Raw genomic sequence first — 20,152 nt, 5'->3', positions numbered from 1 at the left:
CTCACATGGCCACACACAATAGATTCTCAATACCAATCAAAGATTCTATCCAAAACTGTCAGAAAACACCATAGCTCCACCACTGAGATTTGTGCCGGCATCTTTCTCTCTCTTCCCTGCACTAGGTGCTGAAACAACCAATCAGCTTCAAGGTGACATCATCTTCTGGTAGCCACTGCCAGATGAAAAGGTGAAAATTCTTCATACATATAAATTCATTCCCACACACACACACACACACAATATCTGCAGCCACAATTGCAACCCTTTAAAAATTTCATAGCCATACTTTGCTTGAGGGTTTTCTCACACACCCAAAAAATACAAGGACTTGTCTTTTGTTCAGTCAAGTCAGAAACTCATCTCCAGATAACAGTTAAAATATTCTCAATAGAGAATGTGCTGCACTTGGTGTTTAAATTATTTTTTTTATTAAAAAGAATTCCAGAAGCAAACTGTGACCATTTTGTAATTCATTTAGTAGAAAAAGTTGGATTTATCCAGACCCTGTAATGCACGTAAAAACAAACCTGTAGTTCATATCATAAACAAGATGGGTGAGGCTGACACACAGCTGCATAACAATGATATAAGCCAATTTAAAATATATTTCTTCACTGGAACCTGCCATTTCTAAAAAATATCACAGCACTGCTTTTATTTCAGGAATTTTCAAGTTTATTTAACCTTGGTGTACACTGAATGGCAAAACGTTCCCTATAAAATGAGCTATATTTAAAAAGAATCTCCTGGGGGAAGACACATTCACTATCATATGAGAGCAAACATGTTTTTCCAAATGGCATTTATAGCGACAGCTGATGTAAAAACACTGAGCATTCTAAGGTTTACTTTAGTTTCCTAATGACAGTATGACTTCAGAAATATTTTTGTTTAACCAAAACAACATATAGCAATACTAAACCTCTACTTTCATTTACAATCAAAAACCTAGAAAATATCAGTAATTGTATATCTGAAAATTTTCTCCAACATGCTTGTTTCCTTTCAACTACCATTATAAGAGAATGTGATTAAGAATACTTCTGTGTATGGATATGTAAGCAAAACAGAATGCAAGAGGAAGGACAGTGAAGAAACACACACTAGTCCATGAGTTTCCATGGAAACAGTACTTAGTCCTCACACAAGAACTGGGAGAATACACTTCAGTTCTAACTAAGAAAAGACACTGATTTAACTCTTAGTGTCTTAAAAATGTAACTGTAGACATCAGCATTTTTTAAAGAAACTGTTAGACCCATTAATCTAATCACAAGATTAAGTTTTATAAACTTAATGCTGTATGAAATAAATGTTAATGGTAGTGGTTAACACTGAGGATTCTGACTCAGGGAAACAACGTAACTTCAAAATAGTATTAAAAAACAGGCTATAGATGAAACCAATTTTTAACTTCTTTTTTTTTTTTTTTTTTTTTTTTTTTTAAACATGATGAATAGCCACCTAAAACTTCTTAAATTAGGATACCAGAAGTAGCTGATTATTAAAACTCAACTCTACATTTATTTTTCACTGTTAATACATACATATTGCATTTTTTTCAGCTTTGATTATGAAAACAGGTTAGACTTTCATATTGTCAGTCAAACGCACAATACTGCAGTCTATGAGTTGCAAATAGTGTATGATAAGACCATTTTTATTAAAAATAAAACTGTTTCCAGTGCAATTAAAAAGTAATGGTAAGATTTCTGCTGATTTTACATTTGTAAAGGTTCTTATTCCAGGGTATATATGAAGCTGCAGGAGACTTCAAAAATAATACTGGACAGATTTCTACTGAAAATGCACATAAATTACTCTATAATCCTACAAATACATAAATTGAATATGACACCTAGTTTAATAAGAAATTTTAAATCTAAGATGATAAAATAATTACATTTAAGATTTTATAATATATTAAGTCAAAATTTAATTATAGTTTTAATAGGAATTGCAACTTCCCCCCAGCCTTGTGTGTATTTATGTCTCTGGGTTTTGATCAATCCCCATTGATCTTCAGGGAGGCTCCAGTTCTAGAAAGACCCATAACAGCATTTGCATATATCCGAAGCTTCAAATCTGTGTTTACAGAAATTATTACAGGCTTATATAAATGTATTACATTTGCTTCAAGTATTATGTAAAATTCGTATCTTTTCACACATATATACACGGACATTTGAGTACCTAATCATGAAAATGAATACACTTGTATATATTCCCGTCTGCAGCACTCCGGATTTGGGCAGCTTTTTCAGCAGGGTACAAATCCACTAAAATCAACTGAGTTGAATCCACCTACTCCTGGCCATAATTTAGCCCATTGAGTACAGCTGAAACACTGCATCTGGTCATCTTGAGATTAGCAGCCCTGATGGAGTCCTGCCTATGCATGCAGTTTTCAAATTTATTTCATTATTTCTAATTTTTTAATTAATTTCACTATTTCCAAGTCAAATTTCTTCACTAAGTATAGGAAATTGCAATAACTGGGGATAATGTGTAAAGTATATATGAAGTTTTAAAATTAAATTGTTTGAAAATTACCTCAAGATGTGAAGGGGGGAAAAAAAACAAAAACAAAAAACACACCTCTTCCATTCTGGGATACCACAAAATGGCCAAACAATTTTCACACACAAAATATCACACATACAAAATTTATTTTGGGACCAAGAAACCAGAACCCTAAATAATATTTTTTCCAGAAAGTTACAAGTTACTGAAAGCAGGAGTTATGCAAAATGATCCATAACTTTAAATAGAGAGTGTTGCTATAACATACAGTAGCATAATACCTTGTACATAAGAATTGAACATGTGTATCAGATTTTCAGGAAGCAAGCAATGCACAGCAAGCAATGAACAGAATTAAGTTGCAAAGGAAATGGAGAATTAACGGGGTGAAAGAATTCAAATTTCAGTCATTTCTCTCACTGCAGTTTGGTGACTCAGCAACTTCATTTTAAATCAATACAGGTGAACTATTTAAAGAAGAAAAAGGGAGTCAGGACTTGTCTATACAGTGGGGTAATTCACTCTAGGAGGGTATGATTTCTCAACTGCAATAATGTGTTACTCATCAGTAGGTCATGTAGACCCTGCTGGTGTGCACGAAAGGTTCATTACAGTGCTTTAATGTACTACTTCAAACATCACATTAAAGCACACTAGCAGTATCAACATGGATCAATTTATGCGCAACATGTTAGTATGCTTTAGAAATCACATTCCCATCTAGCGCATTACCCCATCATGTAGACAAGCCTTTAGGCACCCAACTCCCCATTGAAATTCAGTGACAGTTGGGTACCTAATTCGCTCAGGCCCCTCTGAAAATCTAAGCCTATATTCCTACTAGTTAGTGACAATGCATTTCTAATGTGAAGCAAAATTTCTCTTAAAATGGACACTTTCAAAGTAAAAAATTAAAGCAACTCAAAATGTGGGTTCGTTTTTATCTTTAAGATTAAAATCCAGACATGGCAATTAGCATGGACTGACTGTCCTGAGTTGTACTTGCTGCCCATGACTATTATACCATATACAGTATTTAATGAGTCACCTAGAACCTGTGAAGTCCTGTATATTTCTACAATACAGGCTGAACAACTGAAAGCAACAACAAATGCAGAATGAGTTTGAAAGTTTCTAATAGCTGGAGGAAGAGTATGCCACAGATCAAGCACATAATCACAGAACACTAGCTTCTATCACCATGAGATTAAAATCAGGGCAAAATAAATAGGTAATTGTCCAACTATACCGAAAGAAGGCCAGGAGACACTGGATGTGGTTTAATTAGGCTGCAACTCTATTAACAACTGTCTGGGAGTACCTGGCAGATAAAAATGATGTACAGTGTAGGTAACTCCATGATCATTTCAATATCTACCCAGGGGGCTTTCACCAGTCCCCTCCTTTTTTCCCCCCACTCTGGTCCCCAGCCAACACGCTGCTGGGACCTTACCATTCCCGCCCCCTCAAATGAAGGGTAAGGTGGGCTATAAAGAAGGAGGAGAAGGTCGTCTCCCTGCCGTTCCAGTCACAGAAGCCACAAACCTCCCTGTTTCTGATCCTTTAACAAATACTCCTTTAAATCCTTTACCAAACCATTTATCTGATCACTGTATCCCTTCCCTACGGAGCACCTGCACTGGATATCTGCCCCACATTTACAGAATGAGTTGCGACATCATAGCCTAACCCCCATTCCATGCTCGCCCCAACTAAGCCCCACCCAAACTCGCTGTGAGGAAAGTGAAATAACACCCCCACACTCTGCCTTGGTCAACCTGGCAGTGAGGGGAAAATTCCTTCCCAGCCGCCCAAGAAAGGAGTAGATAGAGTGCCTACAGCAGATCCTGACCAAACCTGGTATTTTGCCACTTTCAAGGGTAGGAGGATGGGTGCTGCTCTGCTTGGTCCAGGTGAAAGAGGGCTTCCCCTGCCCTCTTCCAGTCAGCTGGGGGGGATGAGTCTGCATCCTCATGCAACATTTATGCCCCCGCCCTTAAAGAGGTATACCCCTTTCCCCAGCAAGTCAGACAACGCCCTCCCCTCCCCCCCCCCGAAGGTGTGGTGCAGTTATTGGTCAAGTTGGATCTTAAAGGCCAATTTTGAAAATAAACTGAAAAAAGATCAGAGCAAGTCCATTCAGTCTTAAACACCAACTCAAATTAAAAAAAAAACAAAAACCACACAACGTGACTTCGATAAAAACTTTCCATTGGTTTCTAAAACAAGAGTAATATGCTGTAATCTTGAGGTAGTGGTACTTGTGAGCTTTTAGGCTGCCAAATTTTGAAGCTACAATTGACCTGGATATTCACAAATAATTCAAGATCTTTCCCAAAACCTATTGTTTCAAAGTAACGTTATTACATAGCACAAGATGATGTTTTCATTATAAAACAATGAGGAATATGTAGAGGTCTGGGGACAGCAGAATAATTAAATCTTTTAATAATAGAATAAAGTATCAACATTGTTTTGCCAAAGGGAACTGACAAGGAAGACAGGACTACTCAGCTGTTACCAAAATATAAACTATTCTAGTTGGCCTTAAATTCATACAATTATGTGATATATCTTGTAAGTATCAGTCACTATAGCTATGCAGTGGTTAGATGGAAGAGTGTCATCTACATAACAGCAGAAGTAAAATACATGCTTTCTATTGATAGATTCCAAAGGAAACTTATCAGAAGACAGTTGGTCCTAAAATAGATATCTGAAGGTCAACAAAAAACAGAACTGGAGTTGTACTGAACTAATGATCCAAAAGTCTAATAGCAGAGACTAAAACAAGCTATAAGGATGTCATGATCCAGTATGTCTCATCATACTAACACAAAAAGCCTTAACTATTGGCAGTGAATAAATCACTGAATATCTTGAATGAAAGTAGCCTCCATGCTGTGATATTTGTCAAAATATTAAAACAACAAGGTAGAATTCAACTGACCACTTCCCCCCCCTACCCGCCCAAGTACCTGTGACAGGTCCTGGATTAAAAAAAAATTAAATAAAAAAGTTCTTAAGAGGGTTTGTTCTCTAGCAAATACAACCAAAGCTTGTTTACAATTACAAGGGATCATTCCAAAATTCTACACTAGGCAAAAAAGAATTGTGTCAGATAGTTGGAACCACTTAAGTTTGCAAACACAATTGCCATTCCAGGTTTTACAAGCACGGGTTGCAATGACTTCTTGGAACATCTGGGATAAAATCTTTAGCTCAATTTCACTTGAACTGGTGCAGCTTACAAAAGTTTCTCTCAAGCACAAAAAAGGAAGCCACAACGACTGCAGGCACACCACTTTAAGTTCACTGTTTTAATTCCATCCCTCAATGCTGTGCCCTGCATTTCTCAGTGAGCATTCTGTCCCCTGCATCAGGCACTCCATGGGGCCATTTTGTCAGTGCTAACATGAAGTGCCTTACGAGTACATAAGCAGCACACAACTGTTTATCAGCATCTATCTACTTGTGAGGAAGACCTGGTTCTTGCATCAGTTACAAAGATTTTTGCTTCTTACACTATTGGCTCCAATCTTGAGCAACAAGCCATTTTCTTACATTATGTTACAGATTGTAGCAAAATATCTAGAACTACATGTCGGTAGCTGTGCAATTTTACATCTCCAGCTAAAAGGGAGAGAAATCTGGGAACTATCCATATAGTTATGATATGTATGATATGTAATGATAGCTGGAACAATAAGAACGTATTAATTTTGCCAGATAGAAAGAGTATAGAAGGAGAAGAGAAGATGACAATCTTCCTGAAGGAGAATGTTATCCAATGTTAGAGGAGGTCAAGAAGATTGTGGAATCACAAGCCTAGGAGGGCAAGTGAATGGAGGTAGGTAGTGATTAGTTGTCAAAAATGGCCAGGTGTAAATCAAGTTGATTAAGTTTCAGTTAAATACAGTACATGATAAACAGTATACAACTCTAATTCCTCTATGTTGTAGGGGTCTTTTTTTACTCTGGCTCGTAGATTTAGTACTAGGACTGGGAAATATAAAAAAAATTCAAGCCTTCAGTTAATGATTTTTTTGGGGTGTCTATCCATTTTTAATGTGGATATTAGAATTCTGACAATTATAATCTGCTATTATATTTGTACAATGCTTAGCACATTATGGCCCAAGCTGGTTGCAGCCTTTAGGCACTACTGCAATATAAATGTTGTATAGCAATAACAGTAACTAACATCATGCTATCAGATCACTAATCCTATCTGGGTGTGAGACCCTATCACGATCCTTGATGACCTTGCCTAACCTTTGCTCACTTAGTTAACAAAACTATACTTTGATGACACTAGAGTCGGGCTACTGCCTGTCAGCTGTTGATTCAGGAAGTGAGTGGCTACTGAATGTGCCTACAGAAGTCTGTAAGTGAGGTGGACTTTAGAAATAAAGTGCAATAATATTGACTACCCCAATATTTTCCATTAGTTGCTCTGCATAAGAGTTTTGGAAGCTAAAACGGGATAAGCAAAACCGAAAAGTGGAAAATTCAAAACTGATAAATGGAAATACTTCTCACACAAGAGGAGGTTACTTACGTGTAACTGGAGGTTCTTAGAGATGTGTGGTCCCTATCTGTATTCCACAGAGGGTTACGCCTGCGCACCATGCGCCCGGAGTCAAAGAATTTTGAAAGTAGTGTCCATTGGTCCGCGCATGCGCTTTGACTCCCCTTGTTTCCATCCAATGTAATAAAGGGCAGGACGGACTGATCGGGTCTCCAGTTTCTTCTCCACCGCAAATCTGACAGATCCGAAGCAGAGGGGAAGGAGGACAGGAAGTCAAATACGGATAGGGACCACACATCTTGAAGAACCTCCAGCTACAGGGTAAGTAACCTCCTTTTCTTCTTTGAGTGATGGTCCCTACTGTATTCCATGGAGGTTGACTTACAAGTAGTATCTACATTGGCAGATGGTGTGAGGATAAGAAGGAAGGGTTGTGCAGACAAACACCGTGCCAGAGGAAGCATCCGCCACCGAGTCCTGCACCAGGCTGTAATGTATTGCAAAGGTGTGCACTGAACTCCATGTAGCTGCTCTACATATGTCTATGAGAGGCACGTCCTGGAGGGAGGCCGTAGTCGTAGTTTGAGCTCTAGTGGAGTGAGCCTGTATCCTGGTAGGGGGAGGCAGGCCCGACAGTTGGTCGCAAAGCGTGATGCAATCAGAAATCCACTTGGAGATTCTCCAGATGGAGATGGTCTGTCCCCTGAATCTCTCAGCTATTGCAATGAACATTCTAGGGGACTTCTTGATAGGATTTGTTCTCTGCAGATAGAAAGCCAGAGCACACCAGACGTTGAGGGAACTCCCAAGTGTATGTGATGCAGGTCTATCCATGACAGATGGGATGACAGTACCTTGGCCGGAAACGTCAGCCTGAGGTCCACAGAGTGACAACTCAGTGAGTGCATGGACTGGAGCCACGTCTGAAGGCAGCGAAAATGAAGTCTTGTGAAAGAGGTCATGTAGGTGCACAAAGCCATGATAGAATTTATGGTAGCCCCGACGAAGTCTAGTGACTGTGTGGTGTTAAGGATCAATTTTTTTATGTTGACACTGACTCCAAGTGAAGCGAGGAGGTGGAGTAGTTTGGAGATCGATACAAGCGCTTCCTGGCAGGACATGGCTGCCAGGAGCCAGTCGTCGGGGAATGGAAAAAACAAGAAAACCATAACAACTGATGTGAGCTGCTACTATGGAAAATACTTTGGTGAAGACTCTGGGAGCGGTAACTATTCCGAAGGAAAGTACTCAGTATTGGAAATCATCAGCGCTCACCATAAATCTGAGAAAACGTCTGTGGGTGGGATGAATGTCAACATGGAAGTAAGTGTTCTTCATATCGAGAGCCGTGAACCATATGCCTTTTTCTAGGAATGGAATTATCACTGCCAACGGGACCACGTGAAACTTGAGTTTGCAGATGAAGCGATTGAAGTGGCAGAGGTTGATGATTGGTCTCTGCCTTTTTTCTTGGGGACCAGGAAGTAAGTTGAGTAGAACCCTGTTCCTTGATATTCCAGAGGAATGTGCTCTATTGCTCCCTAATGCAATAAGGAGTTCACTTCTTGGGAGAGGATATTGTCATGACAGTGGTCCCCAATGGGGGATGAGGGAGGGAGGTTTTGGACGAGGTTTTTTTTTTTTTTTAGGTAGCATGACAAACTTGATTGGATAGCCATGGCGGATGACATTAAGCACCCATCCGTCCATTAGTATTGCACTCCATGAGTGATAAAAAGAGTGCTAAGCAACCCCCAAAGGGAGTGGAGGGATCGCAAAGTGTTAGGTCTGTGGCTGGCGGCTCTCAAGCTCGTATCAAAAATACCTCTTGGCCTCCGGCTGGGTTTGAGACGAGGAAGCCAGCGAGGCGGGATGGCATTTTCGTGGAGGTTTGTAAGGCTTCTGGTGATAGAACTGAGGAGACCTGTACCTGTGTGTGGACAACGAGCAGTGAAATTTCCATTTTGGGGCAGGAGTGTATATGCCCAACCAGCAGAGAGTAGCCAGAGAATCTTTCAATGTATATAAAGACTCATCTGTCTTGTGGTTGTAAAGATGGGATTTCTCAAAGGGGAGGTAATTGATGGTGTTCTGGATCTCTTTAGGAAAACCAGAAGCATGAAGCCAAGATTCCCTATGCATCATGACAGCTGTGGCCATGGCCCTAGAGGTGGTATCAGCTGTCTCTATTTTGAACTGGAGGGCAGTTCTAGCTATGAGTATCCCTTCCTTGACAAGGGTTTGGAAGCAGGTATGATCTTGTCATAGTAGGGAATATTTAGCCAATAGTGCTTGATAATTGGCAATCAAGAATTGCAAACTGAAGGAAGAGAAGATTTTCCTCCCCAGAAGATTGAGGCACTTCCATTCCTTGTCCCTAGTAGACAGAGGGTGTTGCTGCTTGGTCCTCCCTGAAGCAGTCTGAACCATCCGCGAGTTTACAGCAGGGTGGGAGAAGAGGAATTCTGATCTCTTGGTTGGGATATAGTAACATTTCTCAGTTCCTTTAGGCGTGCCAGAACATGTGGCTAGAGTATGCCATACACCTCTGGCTGGAGCTAATATGGCATCGTTAGCTGGGAGTGCTATTCTCGCTGGTGCTGAGGTGTGTAGGATATCCAGGAGCTTACATTGCGAGTCTTGAATCTCCTCCAGTGGGATGTGTAATTCTCCCTCAACTCTCCTTAGAAGCTCCTGGAACTCTAGGAAGTCACCTGGTGGGGAGGGAGATAATGTAATTACCGTTTCATCCAGTGAGGAGGATGGGAACCCTAGTCTGCTCCAGTAGAACCGCCAGGACCAGGGTGTAAAATTCTTCCTCCGCTATTGGATTTATGAACCTGCTTGATAGATCCCTTTGGGGGGGGGGGAAGCAGGCGGTGATTCTCTTGCAGGTCAGGCAGGTTCCGAGAGAGGATACTGTGCCCAGGGCCCCCAATATGGTCAATAAATCAGATCCACCGGAGGTTGCAGAGGTGCCCATGGCATGGGGTAACAGTGGCTCCGATGAGGATGGGGGGTAGCAGTTCCCATGGATGTGCATGTCTCAGTGATGGTGTATAGGAGCAGTATGGAAGAGGTTGTTCTCCTGGTTCTGATTCATCAGAAGGGGAGAAGGCGGACTCTGGTTCTACCGGCGATACCGTTGGAGCCAATGGAACCGAATATAGTACCTGTGAGGAGGGCAAGAGACCGCATACCCCAGGCCAGGGGTGGGCAAACTTTTTGGCCCGAAGGCCACATCTGGGAATAGAAATTGTATGGCGGGCCATGAATGCTCACAAAATTGGGGTTCGGGTGCAGAAGGGAGTGAGGGCTCTGGTTGGGGGTGCGGACTGCAGGATGGGGCCAGAAATGAGGTGTTCACGGTGCAGGAGGGGGCTCCGGCTGGGGGTGCGGGGCTCTGGGGATGACAGGTTTGGGGTGTAGGAGGGTGCTCTGGGCTGGGATCGAGGGGTTTGGAGGATCAGGGCTGGAGTAGGGGGTTGGGGCGCGGGTGAGGCTCCAGGCGGTGCTTACCTCAAGCAGCTCCCGGAAGCAGCAGCATGTCCCTTTTCCGGCTCCTACCTGGAAGCACGGCCAAGCGGCTCTGCACGCTGCCCGGTCTGCAGGCACCGCCCCCGCAGCTCCCATTGGCTGTGGTTCCCGGCCAATGGGAGCTGTGGGGGTGGCACTTGGGGCGGGGGCAATGTGCAGAGCGGAGCCCCCTGGCTGCCCCTACGTGTAGGAGCCGGAGCGGGGCCATGCCACTGCTTCCAGGAGCCGCATGGAGCAGCCCCCAACCCTACTCCACAGCTGGAGCACCGGAGCGGGGCAAGCCCCAGACCCCGCCCTCCAGCGGGAGCTCACGGGCCGGATTAAAACAGCTTACGGCCCGGATCTGGTCCGTGGGCCATAGTTTGCCCACCCCTGCCCTAGGCATATCCCATGGAGGGGATATGATCTCCCTGGAAGGGAGGGACCCAACAAAGGACGGGACACTGGGTCGGTAAGGCAAAGACCTCTTGAGGTTCAGCCATGGATCCGGATCTTCCCAGTGTCGGGGGCACTCTTTCCTTCCCAGACATCAGTACTGGCACCGATGACTTTCCCTGGATGGGCAGTTCTCATGCTTTGTGGGGTGCCAGAGACGGCGGTACCGGCGGTTCAATGCCTGGGACAGTTGGCTCCCATAGTTTCTGGGTCTTCTTCTCATGCCTGTGGCACTGGAATGAGCTCAATCCCCTTGGGCCAAGCTAGTGGAGGGAATGTCCATTTTCTTGGATTTAGATGAAGACATAGCCCCATGCTTATGGGAGACTTTTAAACTTCCTGATTATGCCCCTGCCCTGGGGGTGATCCTGCTAGCACCGGAATTGGATGTAGTAGCGGGAGGCAAGCTCCTCACTGAATCAAGCCGAAGTACGCAGGAGGTTCCCCAGTCTAACTCCAAGTGCAGTCTCATGGCCAGCTCCGCAGAGATTAAGGGCTCAGCCTTCTCTGGTTTGTCTGGGAAAGGTTTAGCAAATACTGCACCTAGCCACAATGTGAGCTTCTCCCAGGCAGTAGAGGCAGCGTTGATGGTCATCGCTGACCAAGAAGGATGGTGGGCACGAGGCACAAAGTTTCAAGCCCGGGGTCATGGGCATAGTCCAGCACCCACGCACAGGTTCAGCGTAGGGGGAAAAAAAACCCAAAGCTATTTTAAAACTAACAAAACTATTAACTAGGAAAGATATAAACTAGTAAAACTGCAGATAAAACTGGTAAAACTAATGACAACTATGATCTTTTTGAAATGCGTCACAGACACGGTCACTGAAAATTCCAACCTAGACCATGCAGCTGTCAGAAGGAACTGGGGATGTAGTCAGTCTAACCCACCCTTTATCGCCTCGGCCGGAAGCACAAGGCGAGTCAGGGAGCTTGCACGGACCATTGGACACTACTTCCAAAATTCTCTGACTCCGGGCGTATGGTGTGAATACTTAACACTCAGTGGAATACAACAGTGACTATCACTCAAAAAATAACATGTAATTAGACTGTGAAACTCATTGCTACAGGATGTTGTAGAGGCCAAGAATGTAACAAGATTCAAAGAGAGACTGGAGGTTTATACAGCTAACAAGATTATACAGAGTTATGGTAGTTTATACTGATAAAAGTTTCAAAAGAAAGAAAATCTTAGGTGTCAGGTTTTAAATCAGTCTAACTACTAGAGATTAGGATGAGACCTTGATTGGGGTAGATTATCCCACATCTACTTACTCACCTTCTTGCACCTTCATCTGAAGCATCTGGTGATGTCCATTCTGGGAGATAGGATATAGGCCTAGATGGACAAAGGTCTGATCCAGCCTGGTAATGCCTATTTTCTGAGGGAGAAGCTTTTGTAAAGTGTGAATTGCCAAAGTCAGGAAAGCTAACAGAAGAGATGTCATCTGCCAGTACTTTGCCACTGGAACAGCAGAGAATAGAGGGTTACTCACCTTGTGTAGTAACTGAGGTTCTTCGAGATGGTTGTCCCTGTGGGTGCTCCACTTTAGGTGTCTTGATGCCCTGAGCTTGTAATTGGAGCTTTGTGATAGCAATTCCCTGTTGGGCCACACGCACGCCATAGCCATCTCACACCGCTCCAAGCGGTTACATAGCAGTGCGCAGCCAACCATCCCCCTTTCTTCTCTACCTCAGAGAATTGGCCTGAAACTCCGAAGTAGAGGGGAGGAGAGCGGGTAGTGGAGCACCCACAGGGACAACCATCTCGTAGAACCTCAGTTACTGCACAAGGTGAGTAACGCTCTCTTCTTCGAAGAGTGTCCCTGTGGGTATTCCAATTTAGGTGACTGTTGAGCAGTGCCCCTCAGTGGAGGGAAAGGGCTTCGGAGCTGGTCTATTGATGGTGGATAACATCGTAAGTCCAAAGTAAGTATCAGATGCTGATTGCTGCTCTAAGCATAGTGTTTAGTGAAAGTATGGATTGATGTCCAGGTAGCTGCTCTGCAAATGTCAGTGATAAGGACATTCTTGAGAAAGGCCACAGATGCTGCCAGTGCTCAGGTAGAGTATGTAGGGTGGAGCTTGTAAATTGTTGTTTTGGTAGCACAAATGGATACATCCTGATATCCATTTGGATAGTCTCTGATTTGAGATGGTTTGGTCTAGGTGATTTTCTAAATGTTTTTATTCTTTCAATGCTCTGCGAACATCTAATGTGTGGAGTGAGGCCTCTTTCCCGTCCACACGTGGCTTAGGAAAAAATACAGGTAAGTAAATGGGTTGGTTTAAATGAAAGGGGGAGGCGACGTTGGGTATGAACTTAGGATGCGGTCATAGGATTACTTTATCTTTAAAGAATGTTGTATAAGGTGGGTGTGCCATTAGGGCACCTATTTCTCCCACCCGTCTGGTGGACATGATGGCAATGAGGAAAGCCACCTTCATAGTTAAGTGCAACAAAGAGCAGGTTGCAAGGGCTTTAAATGGCTTTCCCGTGAGTCTGCGTAGAACGAGGTTGAGGTCCCACATGGGTGTAGGGTTTCTTATTGTGGAATAAATGTTTTCAATGCCTTTAAAGAAGCGTTTAATCATCGGGTGAGCAAATATAGTACCCTGTCCACCTTATCATAGAAGGAGATAATAGCAGCCAAGTGTACTTTGATTGAGCCTGTGGATAGCCCTGATTTTTTAAGTCCTAGTATATAGTCCAGGATATGTGTGTGTGTGTGTGTGTGTGTGTGTGTGTGTGTGTGTGTGTGTGTGTGTGTGTGTGTGTGTGTGTGTGATGATGATGATGATGATGATTATGGCAAGATTTGTTTATCTTGGCACCAGGTGCAGAATCGTTTCCACTTATAGATGTATGTCTTTCTTGTACTTAGTCTCCCACTGTTCAGTAATATATCTTTTACTTCCTCAAAACAGGCCTTCTCAACCCAAGTCAGCCATAGAGTAACCAGGCCTTGAGGTGGAGTACTGCGAGGTTGGGGTGACGGACGCATCCCGCATCTTGTGATAGAAGGTGAGGTACTGAGAGAAGGGTTTGAGGCGGTTTCACTACCATGTGATGCAAGTTAGGGAACCATGTTTGTCTGCACCATGTCAGGGCACTATGTCCTGCATGATCTTGTGAATGACTCCGCTTAGGAGTGGGGTCGGAGGAAATGCATACATCAATGGTGACTCCTACTTTAGGAGGAGAACGTCACCTAGGGAGTGGTGTCCCAATCCCGCTCTGGAGCAATATTGTGGGCAATTGGCGTTCTGAGCTGTTGCAAATAGATCTATCGTGGACAACCCCCATAGTTTGAATATGAATTTGAGAATTCCGGGATCCATCTCCCACTTGTGGGTTTCTGAGAACCCCCTGCTTAGTACATCTACTGTTGTATTCTGGCATCCCGGCAGATAGGATGCTGATATCTCTATGTTGTTGGTGATGCTCCAATTCCAAAGGCATACTGCTTCTGTACATACAGAGTATGATTGTGCTCCCCATTGGTAGTTTATATAAAACATGCATGCTATATTGTCCATGAGGATCTTAATGGCATTGTTCTTGATTAGAGGGAGAAAGTGCTCGCGTGGATTTCGAACTGCCCTTAGTTCCAGTAAGTTTATGTGCAGGTCTGACTCCGCTGGACTGCATTGTTGAGTAAATGTTCTCCCTCCCCCCAACCTATTAGAGACGTGCCTGTCGTGATTGTCATGGTTGAAGTTCTTTGTTGGAAAGGGACTCCTGAGCAGACGTTCTTTGGTTGTGTCCACCATGTTAATGAGTCTTTTACTCTGCGTGGCATTATGAGGCGTCTGTTGAGAGAGTCTGTGCAGTATATACAGTGTTCAAAGCCAAGCCTGCAAGCATCTCATTTGGAATCTGGCATGCTTGACAACAAACGTAGTTGCCAATGTGTGCCCCAAGAGTTGTAAACACACTCGGACGGATGTTTGTGGGCTGCTCCTCACTGTTGAAATTAGGCTGACTAGGGTGAGGATGCGCTGTTGGGGTAGTGTTGCTGTTAGACAGTTGAGACAGGCTCCTATGAATTCCAACTTTTGGACAGGAACCAGTGTGGACATTTGCACGTTTATTTGCAATCCTAGGTTTGTGAAAAGGGTTATCGTGCTCTGCGTGGCATTTATCGCTTCTAGCCATGTTGGTGCCTGTATGAGGCAGTCGGCCAAGTATGGAAATATCATTACTCCGTGTCGGCGTAGGTGAACTGCAACGACTGCGAGAACCTTGGAAAAAACCCTTGGGACAGTGGATAGGCTGAAGGGTAGTACTCTGTATTGGAAATGCTGTTTCCCTAGGGTGAATCTCAGGAATCTTGTGACGGTTGGATGGTAATATGAAAAAAAAGAGTTCTGATGGCCGAGGGCTGAGAGCCAATCTCCCTTCTCTAATGCCAGAATTATTGTGGTTAGAGTCACCATTTTGAAACATTGTGTTCTCATGAATTTGCTGAGTTTTCTTAAATCCAGGATGTGTCTCCACCTGCCAGTCTTTTTCTGCGTTAAAAAGTAATGTGAATAAAAACTTCTCCCACTGTGTTGTGATGGTATGGGTTCCACGGCAACTAACTGTAAGAAGTCATTTATTTCCTGTTGTAATAGGTGCTCATGAGAGGGGTCCCTGAAGAGGGACGGGGAACATGGGTGGTTAGGTGGGATAGAAATAAAGGGGATGGAGTAGCCCTTCTGAATAATCTCTAAAACCCATTTGTCTGTCGTGATGGTGTTCCAGACTGGGTAGTATGGTGAAAGACTGTCTCTGAATGGGTGGAGGACCGTTTTTGGTTCCAGAGTAGTCAAGTGTGGAGGTCTCATGCCCTCAACCACACTTTAAAATAATTGCCTAGAGGTGGATTGTTGAGACATCGAAGGCTGATCTTGGTTCTGCCAACGACTGTTCTCTCTTTGTTTACACCCTTGGTCGTACTGTCTTTGGGGCTGAGAGTATGGCATAGACCAGAATTTCTGATTGTAAAATCTGCTCTGTTTTTAGGTATGTAAATGCCAAGGGTTTTTAAGGTCGCCCTTGAGTCTTTCAGAACTCTGGCAGGTGCCATGAAGGACAAAGTGTTATCATATAAGAGAAAAGAATAGCGTTTCTGGGGTGAATGGGAAACTGAAAACTGGACTGGTCTTCAGACTGAATCCCCATCATGAGGAGCTTCAGCTGGAGATCCCTGGCTTTTCTTGTCTAGCTGTTAGTTTTCTGCAATGTGGGCACTTTTGAGTAAAGTGTGTCTCACCGAGGCAGACACACACACACTGAGTGTGACCATCAGAGACTAGTATGGAGAGTCTGCAGGTCAGGCAGCATTTAAAGCCAGGTGAGCCGGCCATGCATGAGAGAGTCGGTCTCTTAGAGGAAAAAAAAAAGATAAACTCTGTTTGAGGCTATGGCTGTACACCTGCCAGAGAGGTAGGGGTAGATAGGGATGGTAAAGGGAATTTTTTTTTTTTTTAAATTTAAAACAAAAATTATAGTAAGGCAAGGGGCTAGGGAAACTAACAACAACTAAGCTAACACTATCACTATGGACTATCTATTATGAATCTTATCTAAGGTAAGAGAGGGCTCTGCTGATCACTCCGACTCAAGCCAAAAGGCGGTAGAGAAGAAACTGGGGGATGGTTGGCTGCGCACCGCTATGTATCTGCTCGGAGTGGCGCGAGATGGCTACAGCGTGTGAGACCCAACCGGGCACTGCTACCACAAATCTCCAATTACAAGCACAGGGCGTCAACACACCTAAAATGGAGCACCCACAAGGACACTCCTCGAAGAAGAACTGATATCCACTGCTGGCCATAGCTGTTGTAGGACATAAATTAATACAAACACCTGCTTAACTTATCAGCTTCCTAATTATGTTTAATTCTCATATAAATAAGAGTGTGGGAGCAAGAGAATGGTATAATTCTTGCACTGTTTTGACAATTATAAAAACATTTCATGTATGAAAGCATTTTCTGTTGATCTGTAGAAATTACACAATTTATAACAATCCCAGTGAAGAAAAAAAAAAAGTCACAGTGGGTTTAACAGAAGAAATATTCTATCACATCAACATAACTGAAGTCTGCGGAGTCTGAACAATATGAGGAAGATGGGAATAGGAAGCATGTGCATGGGGGACCATGAGTAGGATGAGAACACAAAGGAGTCGTCAATATAATCTTCCTGCATTCTCTCTGTTCTCCAGCTGCATCTTCATTATCAGTTTCTCTTTCCCCTGGATAGTTTAATGAATATTTTTCCTATGGCATATTCCTATAGTAGTTAAACGGTTCTGCCCTGTTTTGCCTTGGTCCAGTACAAGGCACTAAAGAGAGGTTACTATCCTTTTCATTTGGTGCATTAGGCATAATATCTGTCTCAGCATGGCCTACTGAAAAATCAGAACAAACATGGAGGAGGGAGTTAAAGTATGGCTTTGACTATCTACATGCTGCAGATCTGGAGTTCAATGCACATACGGATTTTTCATCCATTGTTAATTTCAGGCTCTGGGAAATTGCTGATGAAATACAATGTACATTTTTCCTGAACTTCACCTTGCCATGCTCATTCTTACTTGGAGCTCTTGCGGGAGAATGACAAATTACAATACCACTGCTGTAAATACAGTTTATCAAAGATTCTTAACCCAGTTCTTTGGGGCAACTTGACCTTGGTTGGTTTGTAATAGATTTGGTAACACACTATAGTAAATATGTTCTCTCACCTCTCTCCCACAGTGTATCTTTAATAAATATGTCCCCCTCTCCTCCTCGAGTATTTCTTTGGCATATTCCAAACTACTCTGATAAACCTGGACTCAGATTTCACATAAAGATAAGCATGGCTGACACACGCCTCTTTCACCATACTTTAGTTGATTTTGATGGAATGCAGGAAAAATATGCTTTGTCAGATAATCAGGATGCAAATTTGGAGGAGTGGTTGCCACAGAGTAGTCACACATACAACAGGAACTTAGTGAGATTAAATCTAAGTGTCAGTAACAGGATCTGGCATGCTGAATCACATCTTCCTCCCAAACTCATCAGCACCTTACCAATCCCACATGCTCATTAGCATTAGACACATCATCTCTTCTTCCTTCTACACATCCAAGCGTCAACATTCCATCACTTTTCCCTCTATAACAATGGCAAAAATATAATCTTTCCTCTCTATTCCTACCAATGAAGTCTTTGTCCATGTCACTGCTTGAAAGTTTACCACATACCTACAACCCCAATTATTAAGCCTGGTAAAGAGAGTGAAACACGTGTGCTACATTCCCAAGCAATAAAAAGTTAAACCCACTGCAATTTTATGACAAAACAGTTATGTACTGCGTTCTTTCTTCATCACAATAGACAATACTATTACTTTCATTCGGGTCTAATCTGGGGGTTCTTTCACTCAGCATTTTCAAAACAAACACACACACCCCTTGTCTCCAAATCCTTCCACAAAACATCTCTACAATCCTGCCTTTCCTCAGTCCCCAAAGCTAAAATTCCTCTTGCATCTTGATCAATGTGATCTCCTCCTCTCTTGCTTTGCCAAATGCAATCCAGCCGCAGCAACTTTATTCAAAACACTGCTAAGAATCTTTCTGGCTTGTTACCCTGACAAAACATCTCATGATAAATATTTACAAACACTGAGGTTCCATAAATCATTATTTGCTTTATTATTAAAATTACAAATTGTTTTCAACAATATCTGTGCAGACAGGCTAAATTGATCTTTCACAGCCTTAATTAATAGAGTAATCTAATTATGGACCATTTCAAAGGAGAAGTTAAATAAAATCAAACTCAAGTTTGCACAGGTGCTGAAAGTGTGAACTAGCATATCAATTTATGAACAAAATAAAACCATTCCTCTAGTAACAAAATGAATGTTTTTGTTTCCCTTATTTTAAAGGGATAATACAGTATGTGATTTTTTTTAACATACATAGCATGCTTAAAAAAAAAAAATGAACAAGCTTAAGGAGTAATCTGATTGGCAGTTTGAAGCCATGCCACAATGAACAGTCATGCACATGTTAAAAATTGTTAGCCTCCTTTGATCAATGTGGCAGATAGTTGAGAAGGGGAGATGGAAGGAAGCCAATTTATTTTTTATTTGTTTTGTGCACTTTAAATTAGGGATGGGATAAATATTTTAATTCAGTATTGGAATACCAAAATATGAATATCATATAGAGCAGGGGTAGGCAACCTATGGCATGCGTGCCAAAGGTGGCACGCGAGCTGATTTTCAGTGGCACTCACAGTGCCCAGGTCCTGACCACCGGTCCGGGGGGCTCTGCATTTTAATTTTATTTTAAATGAAGCTTCTTAAACATTTTAAAAACCTTGTTTACTCTACATACAACAATAATTTAGTTATATATTATAGACATAGAAAGAGACCTTCTAAAAACGTTAAAATGTATGACTGGCACACGAAACCTTAAATCAGAGTGAATAAATGAAGACTCGGCACACCATTTCTGAAAGGTTGCCGACCCCTGATATAGAGGGAAGGGCGTATTACTATGGCGTTCAAGATATATTACAATATGGCTGCACCAACAGTTATGGCCTAACTTGCCTTTCACAAGCTGGTGTGAAAAGATGTATTGCACAGAGACTGGAAAATTCCAGTCCCAGCTGCAAGAACTCAAAAATTAATATCTCATTCCCTGATTGGATAGAGAGAGGATGACTCATTTTAGCTGGACATCTCAAATCTTTATAAGTATGGATCACCATCTGACCGGTCCACACCAGCACCTCCAAGAAAAGGAACAACTTTGGACCACCAAAAAAATAGGATAAAACAATCTGCCTCCTTCAGCATATCACTTTCCAAAAGCTGAAGACACCGGGAAGGGAGAAGACTACAGTCCTGGGCAGGGCCAGGTCTAGGCACCAGCAAACCAAATACGTGCTTGGGGCGGCACAATTTCAGGGGCGGCATTCCAGACACTTTGCCAGTTGTGCTCCCAGAGGTTTTTTTTTTTTTTTGCTTGGGGCGGCAAAAAACCTAGAGCCGGCCCTGGTCCTGGGTGGTGACCTGGGAGTCCTCCTTATGACACTAAGTACCTATCTCAGACAGAC

General features: G+C 42.8%; 1 protein-coding gene across 18 annotated transcripts in view; it reads right to left on the bottom strand.

The window, feature by feature from the left end:
* CLASP2 (cytoplasmic linker associated protein 2) overlaps positions 1–20,152 on the bottom strand; it is a 288,662-nt gene that overhangs the window by 184,989 nt on the left and 83,521 nt on the right. The gene's annotated exons all lie outside the window — the stretch shown is intronic.

Source organism: Emys orbicularis, chromosome 2 (genome assembly GCF_028017835.1).
Source record: "Emys orbicularis isolate rEmyOrb1 chromosome 2, rEmyOrb1.hap1, whole genome shotgun sequence".
NCBI lineage: Eukaryota > Metazoa > Chordata > Testudines > Emydidae > Emys > Emys orbicularis.
This window is presented reverse-complemented; position numbering and strand designations above follow the sequence as displayed.